Genomic DNA, 18246 nt, shown 5'->3' with positions numbered 1-18246 from the left:
TAGTGAACATCGAACCGTTAGATGGAGCTGGTAGTTGCGAACGTCGTTAAGCGGAATTCAATTGATGCGCGAAACTCGAAACTTCGAATATCTCTGAACGAAAAATACAACACTTGAACAACTTTCACGATCACAGCAACATTCCTTATCGACGAATACCAAGTTCGATGGGACACACATTCGAACAAACGTTACGATACCCACGCGAAACGAATAATATTACGAAACGCGAGGAAATATGTAGCCGATTGACAACTCGGTATAATCTGTAGATGTTTATGCGAGGAGGACGTTGGTACGTGTGGTTTAATGACGAGATTGCTCGTTGTTGAAACCGTCGAATATATTTAGAATAATTAATTAATATACAGACGTTAGTACAAAGTATAAATCGCAAAATAAAATCGCGTAACTCGATAGACACTCGAAGATATTGTAAGTGCTGTTAGATACTCGTGATACTCGGAGATACTCAGAGGTACTGTGTAGATACCGTACGATACTGTGTGATACTGTGTGTCGTTTAACGTCCAGTTTATTTATACTGGAGAAGTCGGAAAATTTGAATTCGTCTTCATTCGACGATTGCACGTAGCGGCGAGATTGTTTTGCTTGGAGTTTGTCTATCGTTACATTTCTGCTGAGTCAATGTCCTGAGGCAAAACAACAGCACTGACTGCTGTGCCGCTACAAATCTTAAATTAATGCAAGAAATGTCAAAAAGAAACGTTTAATCGTTGGAGGAGGATGTTTTGGCGAATTCAAGCGCCTATTTCGTATTGTCTAACGAGCGAAGCTACTTTATACAGCTGCTCTATATCTGTGGAGCAATTTCTTTCATTCGAAATGCTCCGGCCAGTCTTCAGAGACGGCAATCTACGGACGCTTTTTTCCCAGCGTCGGCAATTAGTCGTTGATATGACTGGTTAGAGGACGAAGGCACGACCCTTGAGGACGTCCTCCGTGTTCTCTCCGAGGATCGAATTATCTGCTTAATGGCTGGTAATTGCTGCGGAGCTGCACTTACCGCAGCTACTGCTACTCGCGTTTGCAATTCGAACCTTCGTTCGAGGGACAGCCGCTCTCCTGTCGCGTCGTTAGAACGGTCTAACCAAATTTTCGAACTTTCCAGAAGCTCCGACTCGTTCCCTTTTATTTCGTAATTACCTTTCTTTTTGTTTTTTGTTTTCTTTTTACATCTCCGCGCGTGTATTATTACTTTCACTAAGGTCGGCAAGAAAGTCGTGGAACAGACTTACACGCTACCGCCTGGGAAGCATCCGGACACTTTGATAAATTTGTTGTAATATATTTTTACGAAATTTCATATTTTTACTAACATAACTATTTGTGTAATATAATAACAAAAATATAAAGATTGATTTCACTTAGGAGAGATTGTAACAGCTGCTTCGCTCTCGATATTCTTTATATTCCCCTGTATCACGTGTATTTTGTACATTTTTGAATTTCTCAATTTTTCATAAAAGGATCAAAATCCGATAAAACTGCAAGAGTTTGTATACAGGCTCGCGAAACTATTCAGATACTTGTAGATACCTTTGATGAATATATTGCGCGTGTAACAGGAAACATTTTGAAATTAGCATTCGTACGAGACTGGGCACCTGAAATCTGAAACTTCAGGTCTCCTCGAGCAAGTGAAATACGCGTAACGAAGAACCAAAGGCACGACGTCCATCGATCATCGTGAAAGCTTAAGCTCCAAATATGCAATTCCTCGATCCTTGGTTAATTAAAAATTAACATCGAACATCTCGATAACGATAAAATACGTTGAATCGAAGGAAACACAAAAATTCCATAAGAAAGAAAAAAAGTTTTTTTCAATTTTTCCGGTTGTTTTAGAGCGATTGACAGGATATTTCAACTAAGGAGAGTAGAACCGTTAATCGCAAAGTCCACCTATACTATCGTAAAATGCAAAGTGTTGGACCGATTCGCTTGCTATCCAAACGATTGGAGTTTAGACAGGCCGATCGTGGCACTGGCTGTTCGTGTATGCAATCCGTTGCAGGTAAAGGAGCGTCTGTGTTCGTTAATTCCACGGTGGCGAGGTTCGTTCGTTAATCTCGACCGCCTTTTCCAGGTTCAGCTCAGTGGCCCACGGCATAGGACAATAACGCGGTTGATTGTAATAGGAGCCTCTGATGCTGGTATTAGAGGCTCATTGTTCCGCATAAGCGGCCTTCCCATTCGCGTCTTCTCCTTCCTTCAACTTATTCCCATTTCTAACGTCGATCTATGTTTCTTTTTAACTCACTGTATATAACAGAAATTTTGTTTACTCATGGGAATGAAATTATAGTTTATTACGGTTTCTCATCTGTTTTATTTGAACAGCGAGAATCTATAATTGCCGCGAATAAACTGTCTACGATGGATGTGCGATGGAAGAGTAATAAAATACTGCAGCGATAAATAAATAAAATAAAATATGAAAAAGTGTAGCTACACGTGTGTAATGTAAAAATCAATTCGGCGTGTCGGCTTTTTAATTGCACCGGTCGGAATTCGTACTTTTAATAATAAAACACCGATATCACTATCAACAACTTCGGTATTAACGATTTTCCTCGATTTCAATTACTTGGCCCCGGTTCGACAAATCACTTGCTATTTCGACTTATTATTAGAATTATTATTATTCTCTTCTGTTTTGTACAAATGGATAAAGTTGTAATATCTCTTTAATTGAATTCGCTTAATTATCAAATAGGTAAATCGATAAGACCAGAAACGTGTAAAAACGAAAGTACTTGTACGGTTTAAAAAGTTGTTCGCCTTCAAGGCAACAAATTATTCTTCCTCGTTAAAATCAAACTCAAATCGAAAATTATGAAAATGGAGACAAATATCTAAAATTGGAAGAAGCCACGAAACTGCATAATTATTTTGGTCGTCTCAAACGTTTATTCTTCCGTATTCATAAAACACATTATAAGTTATATAATTATATATTTATAAATTACACATTAGAGTATGGACTCATCGGGACCAACTTATTCAACATCCTAATACGAATCGAACACTTGGAACCAAAAATTGCTGGTTCGAAACTCGCTTTAAAATCCCAGGTCTATCGACGCGGAGTACAGTAATGGATCGTTCTGCGTGCAATTTGTATACTCCTCGTTTTTACGATACTTTCGTGTATGATCCTCTGTTTACAAAACTCACTGTTTTCAATTCTCACAATGGATTTTTTGAAAAAATATACGAAAATAAAAATCAATATCTTTCTACGTTAATTTTTTAATACATCGTAAATATGAGCAAATTGGTAGCAAAATATAAATAAACAGTATTTATCTATAACATAATCCAGCTTGGAAAAAAGTATAATTTTTACATACGTCGCTTTGGCAAACGTGACATTGGATCGAGACAAATCCACCACAGTCGCCCGAGGGTTAAACCGTAGGTCCAAAGGTAATTCCTGCAACTGTACCAAGATCATTGTTTCTCGCTGCAAGGCATTAGGATACTAACTTTCAGATGCCGAAAACGTAGGTTTCCATGTGCCTCAAAGTACCAGAGCCTTTGTTCGTGCGTGTTGTTCGACCCAAAGCAGTCGCAGCTAATCAGCTGGCAATCGTTGCGATCGTAAATGACAAACGCAAACGAAATAAACTTGCGACCAAGCACGTCTGATTCGCAAGATTTCAACGTAAGGATACGCTGCAATTATAGAAAAGGGGAGATCTCCGCCGGGGGTTTCCCACGGCAAGGAAATCGCAGCAGCATCGCTTTATTCATCGCGTTGCGCACGCTTTGCCGCTTTCGCCGATAATCCATTGTGCGAAGCCACGCGAGTATTTCGCGATGAATCGCGTTTTATGTTCGTGTATTCATACCGTCTCTCACCGGCAGTCGAGGAAGAGGATACTTATCAAGATAGCGTGATATAGACGAGAAGAAGGAAGCGGAGAGATCGCTGCAGCCTGTTGACCCGTATTCGCTGCCTCTTAAACGGAATCTCCTGTTTCGTCGATCTGCCAGCCAACCTCCAACACCCGAACTTGATTCTACGCTGTGCCGACTCGTTCTTACCAAATATTTCTACTCCTTCGAATATCGTAGCAATGTCGTTCGCATATTTCGGGTGCTTTGGTTTCTACGACGCCAGGCATCCTTTTTGTGTACATCTCGCGCGAACCTTGACCTTCCTTCCTGCTTTGGATCTCTGTCACCTTCGAGTTAAATATGATATAGCGTTCGTACTTCTTCGAACGATGTTTCGAGATTTATAAACATTTTATTTACGATTTGAGGGAAAATTGATACAACAAAGGTATCTATTTTGAGGTATCTGGCGAAATTGATATGGAAAGTGAGATATTTACTGGGAATGACGTGGATTCACACGTTAGCGATAATCAGAAAGGAAATTTAAAATGACGCAAATTCAGGTGAGCGGCAGCGAATGTGTTAATATCGAAATACAAATCGTAAATTCTCCCTGTATCACACTAATTTTCATATGATCGTAACCCGACAAAAAGTTTCTTCGTATTGCATGCAGAGCATACCGCGGAATCGATATAACTGTCAATTGCCTTATATGAAATGAAATTACGATCCACATCAATATTCATGCAGTGATCGACTGTAATGTCGTATAATGAGATAGTTGTAACGCGATAAATATTCCATTACCATTGTTCCATCCATTATCCTCTGACTGTTCTATTGTTATCTGTCTATTCGAAAGATATGGGTTCCGATAATTACTGTCGTCGATGTATATTTTACATTGAATTTCATTAAGCGCAGGAAATATCAAATATTGATCGATCAATATATATATGTATAATCTGGCAGATTTGATTCTCATCTGACATAATATTACATGGTCGCACGTTAAATTTTATTCGACAATCGGAAGCTGACATTTCAGCTTGGATCGTTCAAATTGTCGCGATTATCGAAACTCTGACGTTCTCGTTGTTTGTTTATATGCGATAAAAGGAGCATCTCGTATTTTTGTTGCCTTACAAAAATATATTTGCGAAGATATTTCTAAGAGTAACATTCAGACTTTTACTCAAAATTTTATTATATCAGGTTGTCCGAAAAGTTTTTTTCGTTTTACGAGGAAATGATAGACGCACATCGTTTTTTGGTTTATATTATTTTGTCGAATTACGTACGATTTGTTTTGTTCTGTTGAGATAAACACCGCGACATTTCACAGACTTGGTTTCACGTTTGTATGAAGGTGCACTGTTGTAAAAAACACGTTTGCGAAAGAAAGACACTTTTTGGACGACCTAATATTATATTTTTTCATACAGGGTGGTTGGTAACTGGTGGTACAAGCGGAAAGGGGGTGATTCTACGCGAAAAAAGGAGTCGAAAATATAGAGTAAAAATTTTTCGTTTGAGGCTTTGTTTTCGAGAAAATCGACTTTGAACTTTCGCTCGGTACGCGTGCACTTTATCACGTCTCGTTATAATGGATCTCACTGTAGATTGCTGTCTCGATGGATTAAGTTTGTTTTTGCCGTAACGGAAAATTAGGAATACGTAATGAAATAATACGAAGTAATCATAAAGTTTATTATTACAAAAATTGCTGAAAATGTTGCCCATTCTGCGTACACATACTTCTGCTCTTCTAATTAAATTTCTACGAACACTTTCTAACGTATTCGATTGTTTTAAAGTACGAAAGGCTACGATAATCTTTTCCTTCAATTGCTCGCAACTTGCGATTTCTTCAGAATAGACAATTGATTTAATATGGCTCTATAAATAAAAGTCAAGCGAATGATTTTATGATTACTTTCCGCTTGTACCACCAGTTACCAACCACCCTGTATTATTACGTATAACAAACTGATACATTAACGAGAGCTTATCTCATTACAGATGACATCAGTATACGATCATATAACTTTAATTTAATTCCGTTATTCTTCGAATTACGACCAATCACTTTGTCAATTCGATAAAATTTACCGTCTTAATTTCTTATTTCAAAATCAATTTCGCGAAGATGGACACTTTGCGATTTGATTTGATAATGAAGCTGAATTTAACAAGCCTTTGTGGTCCATTTTAACGTTAGGACGATATTTCCTATATTATTTCCAGGAGTTTTGATTTTTCTTTGCCTTTGAGATTCCTAAGCTGTCAAACGTGCCTGAAATTCCAACTGTATGAAATTGGATTCCTTATACTCCCATGATTGCTATTCCTCGCGCTATTATTATTATTATTATTATTATTATCACCATTATCATTACCATTATCACTATTATTATTATTATTACAACTACTATTATTATTATTATTATTACTATTATTCGGACCACACGCTCAAGGTATGTCCACTTGCAATATTCTTCGGTAGTGTCAAGTCTTCAGACAAAAGTATCTTTTTTAATTGCACGCTGTGATATTTTCTATTTATTAAAAGTTCATTTACGTGTCGCTTAGCCTTAATAATTTCATTCTATTTACGTGAATATCAGTCGTGGATTTAAATAATGTCACTGTTGACAAACGCTTGGACAGAATTTATCAAATACAGCTGAATATTAACGATGTATACAAAAGTGTAATATACGCATGGAAAAAAGATTACGTTGCTGTAACTTAATCCATTTGCCAGGGGAACGAAGCCTCAAGGAGTTAAACGAGAACACAGTTCATTATCATATCGTCAGTTGAAATACGTACGTTTTCACGAGTAACGAGCAACAAGAGCCTGTAACGATTTAACGAAAGTCAGTATCTTAACACTTTCTTTCACGATAACGAACCGAATGTCAAGAGAACGATTGGATTTTTTCCAAAGTTCGAACGCAATCCTAGAATCCTAAAATCCCGAAGAAAGAAACTCTGAAACTGATTCCTCTGCTGTCTCTTACTCCGATACACGTTTCGTCATCGTATTTTAGATACGATCCATACAAGAAGTGATAGTTTAAATCACGCAGATATCTCAAGCACCATCTACTCTGCAATTCGATTTGTGATATCGAAGCCGGTGAATCGGGAAACGTTAACGCGGATCCAAGAACATAATCCGGTCTGATTGTGTGTGTGAGAGAGAGAGCGGATCGTTTGTGAAACATTCATTAAATCGAAGCTACACAATGGCCAAGTTGCAAACGCGCAGTACGCTTTACAATCTTACATGTAACAGTTTCACAAAGTGCCTTTAAGCGTTTCCATTACCTGACTGTATTCAATCCAACTCAATTCTCAAAGCGTATTTATCAAATAAGTGTTATCGCGCACTCTGTGCGACTTAGCATGGAACAGGAATATCGAATTGAACCCTTGAAATCAGCAAGGTTCTCTTCCAAACGTTTCTCATAGGTAACATTCTCTTGTGGCTATCTCACTGATTTAAAATTCTAAATGTTTCCTCCTGTGATTCGCTTATGCAAAGTGATTTAATATATAAATATTGTAGGATCTTTGCCACAATTAGTTTATTTACGGTAAATGGATTAAACAGATGCCGGTTAACCCCTTAATCTACAACTACGGGCGCAGCCCGTAGTACGTATCACACAAGTTGTGCGTAGTACGTATCACACATGGCTCGAAGGCTGCGATAATTCAAAATTCTCGAACGTAAATCGTAGGTTAAGGGGTTAAACAGGAAACAATGGCTGTTTAACGTGAACTAATCACAATAACGTATTATAATTAAGACAACTAGGTAGTTAATTTGCATCTCTCGTCATCACGGATCCAACGCTCTCTCACGAGGATTACACTCTCTCGACAACGCAATTCGCACTCTCTGACTTCTCGATTCACAATGACTGTTGATTCGTTTTTGTCTCTCAGCAACCCCTTGTCTTTTGTCTTAGCCTCGCGTCTTTTGTCTTAGCCCCATCGCGCACACGTTTCGCAACCGCTTGTTTATAATTTTCCCAGGTTCTTCGTCCACGATACTACAATACCATAAAAACTTCTCTGTCGTCACGGCGATAAATCAATAGCGATTTATAGAATGGGAATAACATGGCACTCCCGTTTCAGAAAGAAGATAAAGAGCACGGCAACTTCGAGTACAGCAACACGCTATCTTGTTAATCAAATTTATCGGAATCCTTGTTTAACGCGGTCCGTTTACTGCTTTCTGTTTACGACTCGTCTCGCATCGGTGATCGACGCGAGACAAATGTTTTCACCAGCAAATGTATAGCACGTAACTGCTTATGCGATCATTATCATTCTTCGATAGAGCAGATATCAAGGAAGAATAAGAAAAAAGTGCATCTGTAGACAAAATGTAGCATCTTCATTGACGAGAATTTAAAAAATGATTACGATCATATTAGAACGAGTGATATTGAAGCATGGCAAGCGATAGTAAGCTGAGTCGTTGGAATAATCTTCACGAAGCGTCGTTATCATTTTTTGTACCCTTGATCTTCGTAAATTCTCGATCAACTTCCTTCACATCTTCTTCGTAGCATGTTCCGCGTTGCCGGCCAGGTTTCTCTTTACTTTTGCACGTAGAAAAATCACGATCGCTCCACGCATTCCCACATATTCGATTTAACACACACATCATCTCGACTCATTTCAGCGAAAGAGTTCAATTTTACCATCGTGCACCGAGCTGCGTTTCGGCAGACGATAAACATACGCATCAGATCTTTTCTCAAACCAAACAAAACGTCGAAAGCATAGCTAAATACGCTTTTAAACATCGAGAACCGGAGAACATGAAACGAAATACTACGATACGCCAGCATCGAAACTTGGAAACTCGGTGCGGCAAGAATGAAACACCGAATCCAATTCGCCTCGCAAACAGTTAACCCGTGTACAAGCAAAAACAATCGTTCAACTCGCGGCCTGGTTCTTTCGACCTATCTGCTACCGGCCGAAGGTTCGCTTTAAACTTTGTTCTCGGCGAATCCTCTTCTCGCCACTTGCGCTCTCCGCGTTTCATTGGATTAGGTCTCCGTACACCGTTTCAAGATTACCCGCGTGCAAGAGTTTTCAGAATTTTACTCTACACCGTATCCTCGGCTACGAGCTTTCATCGAAACAATTGCCAGCGAGAGCGAGAGAAAGAGAGAGAGAAAGAGAGAGAGATGTTTTTGTTACGTTGAACATTTGCAATAACGCTAGCCGGCTTGCTTAAACTACACGTGTGTACACGGAGCGTGGCGATGCGTGTCTCGTTGCCAGCGTGATCTCACGAAACCGATCCGACAATCTCATCTCTGCAGGAACACACGGCACTCCTTCTCTGCACACAAGGTAGAAGGGCCGATACTTGAAGCTCCTTAATTAACGTCTCTAACAACGTTGCACGTCCTTGCAGCGTAACTGGCTCGGTTACTGGAGCGAACACGAGCCAAGAGTTTGGATATCGAGCGTGTTCGAGTGGAGTTGTTAGGGTGGCGCGAAACTTCCCCTAAACCTTTCGTTACGTGATCGCTCGGCTGACGATCTTTCTGGTCGGCGTCGCGTCGCGTCGTGCACGCCGTTGTCTTTTTCCTTCTCGTCGTTTTCTTCTCGCCTTTTTCTTCTTCTGCCGTGTATTCGCACGAAGCTTTGGTCTGCCGAGCGAGCGCAATAGGAGCGATGTTTCTAGCGGTTGTTGGTCGAAGAAGGACTCGCTACACGGCGCTGCGAGAAACCAACTGTGGGATTGAATGTTATTTCCTGGCGAGATTGGAAAGAATTAAGCGAGGAACAAGCGTGGCCTGAGTTTACTTGCAGGTTGATGGATCGGATCCGAGTTCGACGAGTTTCTCGTTACTTCGTCGGGGAAGAAAGTTTTAGTCGATCGTTTGGTAGCGTGTTGCTGTTCAACGATGGAATTATTTATTTGTATATTTCCTGCTCGCCGGGGAATTACCATTGAGCTACAAGTAATCAGTGCGTAAAACATAAGGACGCGCCGCAAGGAAAGAAGAATAAACGACGCACCAGGCAGGTTTATGTAAACGAAGGCAGCGTTGTGTTTTGTATTTTTCTTTTTAAGAGAGTTCAATCCATGAATTTTGGACAACGAATGTCGTAACGTTAGCAGAGCTGTCGAATTTTTATCGACGATTGTTCGTTGGCTGGATGGTAACTTGCCTGAATAAATTAACAGAAACTGGCGGGGGTAGTTGGAAGGTGCGAGTCGTGAACGAAATTTATTGCCGTGGCTCGGGTCTCGCGTGCATCGTAAAGAAAAATTCTATGCATTCGCAATGAATGACCGTGAAACGGAGTAATAACAACGTTCTATCCTTTCTCTCATTTCCGCCTTGTCCATCGTTTAGATCGTTCGCGGAAATTGAAAGAGATGTGTCGTTGATCGGCTCTGCAAATGTTTCGCCGTTCCTCGAGCAAAGATCATTTTTTATTAGATCTTTATTAGAAGTTTTTCCAACTTTTTATTAATTCATCGGAATTTTATTGGCCAGAGTAAATAGTCTTTTTTATTTTCATCTGAATTTTCATTTCTATATAATTGATAATCGTTGCAAATAAGTTATTTCGTCATACTACCTATAAAATATACTATACATGATATAAAGACGAAAAGATAAAATATAAAAATCGAAGAGATTCTTCAAGGTTGAACAACAGAAGAATAAATGAAGAATTCAAATCTCTTATTCGAAGAATATTAATTTTTATGAAAACGATCCATCGAAACAGTAGCATTCATTTATGAAATTGAAATTCAAGCAATGATACGTTCAAAATTTCATCCAATAATATTAAAGATAAAAGCAAGATCTTACTTTTTAAGATATTTCAGGAGTAATAAGTAGCAAGGAATTGACGTGTATCGTATTATCCTGTACTGTCACAATCCATCGTTTCTGCATTACATTTTAATATTGATTCCTTTTTTTATAAAAGGTAACATACAAATAATTCTAATCGAACGTTAGGACTGTTAAAATTTCCAAGATAAAAGTCAATGTTTTTTAAAAACGATAAGCAAAATTTGCCAGAAATTAAGGGAACTGATACTCGGAACTTAGAAAAAAGATGTGTATCCGGATTCGAATAATTTTCCTTCCGACATTTTCACGTGTATTAGCTGTTATTAAAAAGCAATTGGAGCATAAGCGTTCGTTCATCGAAATGTATTTCCGGTCAAATTGCACAAACGATACGCGTACGTTAAATAGCCTGTGCCGGTGGAATATGTAAAATTGCACACGAAATTTGTCGAGCGAACAGTTACAGTTCCGCATTATTCAAAGGGGCGGCGTTCACATTGTGAATTTCGCAGTGATTAAAACGGTCGGCAGCGGCGCGTTGCTCGCTTTTTCGAAATTATTAACGAGGAAATTTGACAGGAAAAATCTTGGCCGGACGACATGTACGAAAGCTCGGCCAATAATTTAACTCCGCTTGGCCGCGCCGCGTCGCATAATTCAGATAATCTGACGCGATTATTCATCGTCCCTTCGGATACCTTCCATCTAGTACGTCCCGTGTAATTTCTCTTTCCTTCTCGCGTGCCTCCTTCCATTCGCCATATTTCCTTTCCTCGTGTCTACTCCCACCGGATTATCCCTTTCCTTTCAACTTTCTTCGTTACATCTCTTTGTTTCTCATTTGTCTCGCGTTACGTCTTCTACTTCGCGTCTTCTCCCCTTCCTCCTTATATCTACATCGGTCTTCCTTCGTTTTCCAACATTTATTGCCATCAGATCTTCCGTTTTCTCTCCTCTTATCTGAATCGTCCGGAAATTAATTGCGATTTTCAAAAATTTACCTTCGTACGCCGGATATTATCGACTCATGTGATGTGCCATTTCACAGCAGAGATGTCTCTGTATCATTTATCGGTCACGCTTTTGCTTTTGTCATTCATTTCTTGTCGGCTCCGTTTGTCAACGTAACCATAGACAATGTGCAAATTTGCGTAACATTTTTTATACGAGTTGAAGCGCAGGAAATATTAATTTTCCATTTGGCGTGTAATTTGGGCGAAGGAACAATATAGTTTTGGTTCGAAATGTTCCAACATGACAACGAAAGTAAGGTAACGAAAAGATCGTGGAAAAGTTTCGGCGCGTTAAAAGAAATTGTCGAGGAGAATTCTCGTTCATCGGTTCGTGAAATTGGGAAAAGTGCATTAAGTCTAATGGATCTTGTTTCGATTGAATAAATTTATTTTGAAGAGAAACGCACAAACCGGAATACCATGGTGTAAAAACCGCAACTTATTTCCGGACGACCCGATGCTAAAATATACATCGATGAAATGTGGCTCCTTTGCAAAGCGAAAAGAAGAAAACAGTAGAAGGAAAATTTCCGTCGCAAGAAAAACTCTCGTTTGTTACGCTTGAATATCACAGTCGTTAACATCACAAAATAAAGGATCAACGATAAATGTATCATTTTGTTATTCCCACAGCGTGTCTTCTCTGTTTTCCATTGCTCCCTTTCACAACATTTCTCTTGCTTTCCGAAGTTGACTAAAACTTGCTCTTTTCCCTTATCTTACTTCTTTTTTTTTTTTTTAGGATTCTAGCAGTCGAATTCTTTCGAAAGACTTCCTTTTCCCTGGAACAGTTCTCTCTTCGATTCTGTACTTCTTTAGCTTTTTATCTGCCACTTTTCCTACGTCAACTTCTTTTTTACTTTTATCCCAGTTTTTTACTAAATTCTTCTTCTTCGTACCTTTTCCTTGTCGTTTGTTCCAACCAATCGTTCCTCTCGCCTTACTTTCCTTCTTTCGCTTTGTGTTGCGCAATGTCTGACGCGACCGTCGCAGAATGCCTTTCTTCGCACATATTCGAAAGTGCATTCGATCATGCCATTACGGTCGCATTTATACGAAAATGTGATTTTACGATGTACAACGTTCGAAAGAGCACGTTAGTGCCTTTCTGCATGCAGTTGCGTACGTCGTAAAGTAAAATTACATCGATAATCAATTTTCTATTAAGATGGAAAATTCTGTTAAATACGTTAGCTGTATAAATTAATTCCGTGCCATTTTTACGCGAACCTAATCGCATTTATTTACGAACATCATCAATTTATATGAAATTGCTTGCAGGGGCGTTATTGACGCGTCGCGAGTTATAGGTTTTAGGTTTTTACCTATAATTTTACGATTTCATAGCAAACAGGATCGGCTGCTTTGTAATCTCCAAAATTTACCGAAATTCACCGAAGAGTGTAAATTATGCCTTCTAAACGCTACGTTCCTAATTTTCCATGTTTTTCTTCCAAAACAGCTTCGAGAAGCTATTAAACTATCTAACTTCGCGAAAATTACTCAACTTTTGCCACTTGCTCACTCTGGCAGATGCTACGCTCTACACGAACACTCGAAACACACGAACAACATACGACAAACAAGACGCATTGAAATAAAAAAAATTACGTCCGTACTTGAAGATTATCTACATTTGCGTTCTAAAAAGATCTCGTCCCATACAATCGCCAACTAATCCAAAAAAAGAAAAAAAATAATTCATAAAAATCGTTTACTGTCATTGTTGTTACACGAGAATCCTTAGAAAGGTTTCAGTTAAGCAAAGTTAACAAGAACAGAGTATTTGCCCGTAGATTTCATTATCTCACAGAGGTCGATAATGAAAGAGCACGAGATTTGCGAACAATTCAATGTACATGCACTCACGATCCGTTCGTAACAAGAAAAACCGATCGTAGGGACGATCGGAAATTTCCATATGCGCCTGTCGAGCTTATTCCTGGAGACCAACGGGAACGATCTCGGGGCCACTTTTCCCCTGCAGCGACAGGAGAAAGAGGAGCACGGCGTTTGAAAATGTCTCGTAACGCTGCGTATGGCAGGCGTTTGCGTGTGCTATCTCGAAGGCGAATTTCTTCGTGATAAAATCCAGGGAAACACGAATCCGCTCGTCGGGGAGCCAGCCCGCCTGGAAAATGCGATTCTCTGTGAAAAATCTTCTTGGAAAACTTCCGCTGCCGGCGTGGCTTTGCGCATTTTTGGATGAGATCCGCAACGGGCTCTGCTGCTCAACCGACTTATTCCACGAAATCGCAGATCAAAACGTTCTTTTTTTTTCAGCGGTGCCTGGATTCAGCTTCGCGAAAATTCGTTGACGATCGTTGAAATTTCGAGGCATTTTTCGCGCTTCTTATCATCTACGTTTAATATCAATTAATACCAACAGCGCATAATGTCCATTAAATTACTCCGCTACTAAATCACCGCACATAATTGATTAATCGTTACAGCTAATTTGCATATTAATTTTGATATACAGGGAGAGGTGTTTGAACCTCCACTATTCTACTACATGCAATATCTGCGCGTATGACAGCAGCGTAAACTATTGTAATTCCTCGTTCTCTTCGCTAAACGATCAATCGAGTACACAAAAATTGTATTGTTAGCCGAGTCGTGGTTTTTATTGCAAAATATCTTGTTGTGTCTGTGACACGTTTGCCCGCATAGAAAACTTTTGTCATACTGTCAATCCTTTGTACGATGTTGTAAATGGCGATCGTTTTTCATTTTTATCTGAGTAAGAAAAATATCGTCAAAAGAAAACGTTGACATACGAACTGCATTATTCGCGCTATTATATCATTTGCAAGTTTTAGACAGCCAACAGTGCATCTGTTTCGGTTAGGAATCTTTTATCTATGACACTGTGTCACGACTCATGGCGAAAAGATTGTTTCGAGGAGATTCTAGTAGACAGTTGCGATGTAAAATAAATCAAAATACACAGTCTTTGTTAAACGACGAGCCAGTCGATAGCGTCGTGCGATGTAGTTTGGTTGGCGAAGTACGAAGTTTACAGTAGTCGTTAGAGTATCTCTAAGGCGATTACGAAACTATTCCCGGACGAAAAATGTTACCAGAAAATCCCTCTCTGTTTTAGAGTAGCGCTTGCAAAAATTTGCCGCGCTCTACGCGGCTATTAAAAATGAACCTGTCATTCGAGATAGGGGTGGAATTTTTTGCAGACATAAATGTTCCAGATGAAGAAGCGTATCATGCGAATGAAATGGATTATTTTATGCATGATTCCTCAATGAACACCATTTATTGCAGTTGGTGCTCTGGCTGCAATTCAAAGTAGTCCGTGTAAAGTATGAAAATTTTTAACGACCGATCCGTTGGAAAATGCCAGTATCGTAGAATATTCTGCATGTATTTGAATTTAAGCAGCAGTTTAATTATATTTCATATATACGAAGTTATATCAATAATCTTTCTTCATATTTGCCGGCTTTCGGTCGTCTGGAAAAGCTCGTTTCGTTTCTGATAATTAGACTGTGAACTTTTACGCATTTATGGAAGGAAATTTCAAAGTTCAAAATTACACGGAATATACGTAATATGAAAAAACAAAAGTACTATGCTTTCTGTGATACTTGTTGGATAAAGTAATTCTCTACCCGACTTTCCACTTTTTTAATTATATTCTCAGAAATATGAATTTTCATAAAAATCGATATTTAAATTCTGCTACACGCTCCGTAAGATAAATGTTATTTCCTATTAATAACTTCGCTTTATTCTCAATTTTCTGTTCGCAATCTGATCATGTACTTGTCGTAGATTATACTTGAAACAGACATTGCTGGACAGAGTTTCATACTTGAATTCAAAGGCTAAACACAAACTGGTGGCGCTTAAAGATGGTTTGCTATATAAATGTTTAACAGGAGAATGGCAAATAAAGTCGCGTCGCTTGAACAACAGATGGAAATTACTCGATCTACGTGGTAATTGTTAGTTGTTAGTCGTCAATGAAACATCAAACTCTGCGAAAGCAATTAGATTTCCAATCAGAGTTAGTCAATATCTGAAGCGTTCTGGCTTCGTTCAGTCCAGTGAACAATTAGGTTCAACTTACAGTTCCAAGAGACAAACAATTGTTAATCGATTAATGGTTGGTAGTCAATTACTCTGTGCCAAATCGAAAGGAGGACTGATCTTTTATAGAGCTCGTTATATCGAACATTCATCGAGTACGCTTGCAATTTTATTTATTAAAAAAATACTTTCAACCAAGTGCAGACAAATCAGACGTAGCAAAAAATTTTGTGTATATATCGAATCAATTTTTAGCAATTTAATTTACAAATAAAAGATATCAATTTTTCACAAATAAACGGTACCGGAACATCTCTTTTATCGTATAATAAAGTCACGCATTTCTACCCCTGTTACTTACACGTCGACGAATGAAGTTATTTTGCATAAATAAGTTGTGACTTTAGTAGTAGACCGATGTTTATGCAAATTTGTATCTTTATCGACACACGACTAATGAAATGGGATCAATGTGGAAATCATTGGATCGTCCACTGAGTAAAATAACGAGTATTATATTTTGAATATTTCGTGTACCTTTACGTATTATGTGTATCCTATGCAATTTTCCATTGTTTAATTTTCTACAAATAAAAATCCTCAGTATAGTTATAAGTTACGTTTACACGTTAGACTTAACATCTTTTAAATGTTTATTCAGCGATTTTTCATTTTTGTAGTTACACCGTTATCATTGCTAAGAAGCAATATATATATATATTGTTTATTGCTTGTGTAACGCAGTAATAACGTGCACAGAAGAAAAATATATAATGGCGTTGCGGTTAGTTCCTTAGTAAATTGAAGTTGAAATTTATACTGTAATTTCGAGAGCGGAACAGGTTTCCGTGGCGCATAGAGATTCTCAAAGTATTGTAAACAAACAAAGTTCGTAAGCACTTGGAATCGACTTGTTAGTTCTCAGTTGTGTGTTGCCAGGCACAAGAGACGGTCAGATTTCGAAAATATATAACACGATAGTACAATAAATGTCGTAGAAGATACATTGCTGGTAGAAAGTTCCCAACAAACTCGATATTTATTGCTGGTTTCTAGACTAATGATAATGAAGCGACAAGTTTCTGTAATTTCCAACATTTGCAGGTGAGTTATATTTAAAGATCATAATTGTGATTAAGAGGGAAATATTTATGTTTGACATTTATGTTCAATTAACAAATCCAATTAAGTGAGAATTATGGAAAGTATCTCTATTTCTTACGTAATGTATTAGGTCGTCCGAAAAGTTTCTTTCGTTTTATAAGGAAATAATGGATGCACAATATTTTTCGTTTTATATTATTTTATCGGATCCATTTTTATTCTATAGAAATAAAGATCACAACGTTCGACAGATTAGGTTTCATGTTTGTATAAAGATGTATCGTTGCAAAACACGTGTCTGGAAAAGGAAAGAAACTTTTCGGACAACCTAGTACTACAATTTTCAAATTTTATTTCGAGTGATAATTAGAAACCAAGCTAAGTTGAATTTTTAGAGTATAAACTTACGCGTGAGCTTTTTCGATTGTAGAAGTTTCTTATATTTTTCTACAAGCTGTTACATCTTGCAACCACTACTACGGATATTTATACAAATTCATATTCTTACGAATAGAAGTAAAGAAGTAGAACCTAAGCAGAGACTTGCTTACTAAATATTATTTTACATTACAGCTCTACTTTGAATATTTTATGTAGATACTTTTATATATCGCATGCATTCTTCAATTTTAGATTTCCCATGAATGCATAAAAATTCACATTCTACTCGCGACAAAAGAACGATATGATCGTTTGGAAAATGTCCAAAGGTCTTCGGCAAAGGTGAAACTGCTTATTATCCGAGACGAACAGAACACATAGCAAACGCTTCTTATTGCTTCATTCCTTTTTTGTCTTTTTATCTTTCTCGAGACAATTTACAATTTGTTCATGAGAACGTTCGAGAAACTGGTATAACGAATTGGAATAATAGCTAGGTATAACAGATAGGTATATTCCTGGTGTTCCATGTCTTAGAGTTACATTTGTCTCTCGAAAATTGTGTCGTATTGTAATTCCTGTAGTACTATGCGTATAAATAACCATTGATTCGTGCATTTACTTTACCATTAATATTATTATTTATCATAACATAGAAAAAATAGTTGGATATATTCGTTCGTAGATCATCGAGTGCCCCAGTTGATCGGACCATTGGGACTTTCTTTACATTGAATTTCCTCGGGATATATGTAGAATATAAGTTGTTTATTAATAGATTTGAATAATCTTCTAATGTAATGTAATGTAATGATCTTGGAGATCTTTTAGATCCTCGTTCTTAATATATCACGGAGTATTAATTACCGTACGGAGAATTATTGATTGCAAAGTTTCTATTTCTTAAAACGTTGCTCCTGCTCTGCTGTACCCAGAGTTCGATTCCGTAGGTTCAGTTAGGTTCG

The 18246-nt window shown here is 38.1% G+C and overlaps 1 protein-coding gene across 3 annotated transcripts in view; it reads left to right on the top strand.

The window, feature by feature from the left end:
* The window catches only part of LOC100646769, a 292006-nt gene that overhangs the window by 57827 nt on the left and 215933 nt on the right, over positions 1-18246 (top strand). The window contains exon 1 of one of the 3 annotated variants that reach the window (XM_020863898.2): positions 16727-16900. The exons of the other annotated variants lie outside the window; for them this stretch is intronic. The gene's annotated coding sequence lies outside the window, so the exon portion shown is untranslated. Of the gene's footprint in view, positions 1-16726; positions 16901-18246 lie in introns of those variants that run through there. 3 annotated transcript variants of the gene reach the window in all.

Source organism: Bombus terrestris, chromosome 1 (assembly GCF_910591885.1).
Source record: "Bombus terrestris chromosome 1, iyBomTerr1.2, whole genome shotgun sequence".
Taxonomy (NCBI): Eukaryota; Metazoa; Arthropoda; class Insecta; order Hymenoptera; family Apidae; genus Bombus; species Bombus terrestris.
This window is presented reverse-complemented; position numbering and strand designations above follow the sequence as displayed.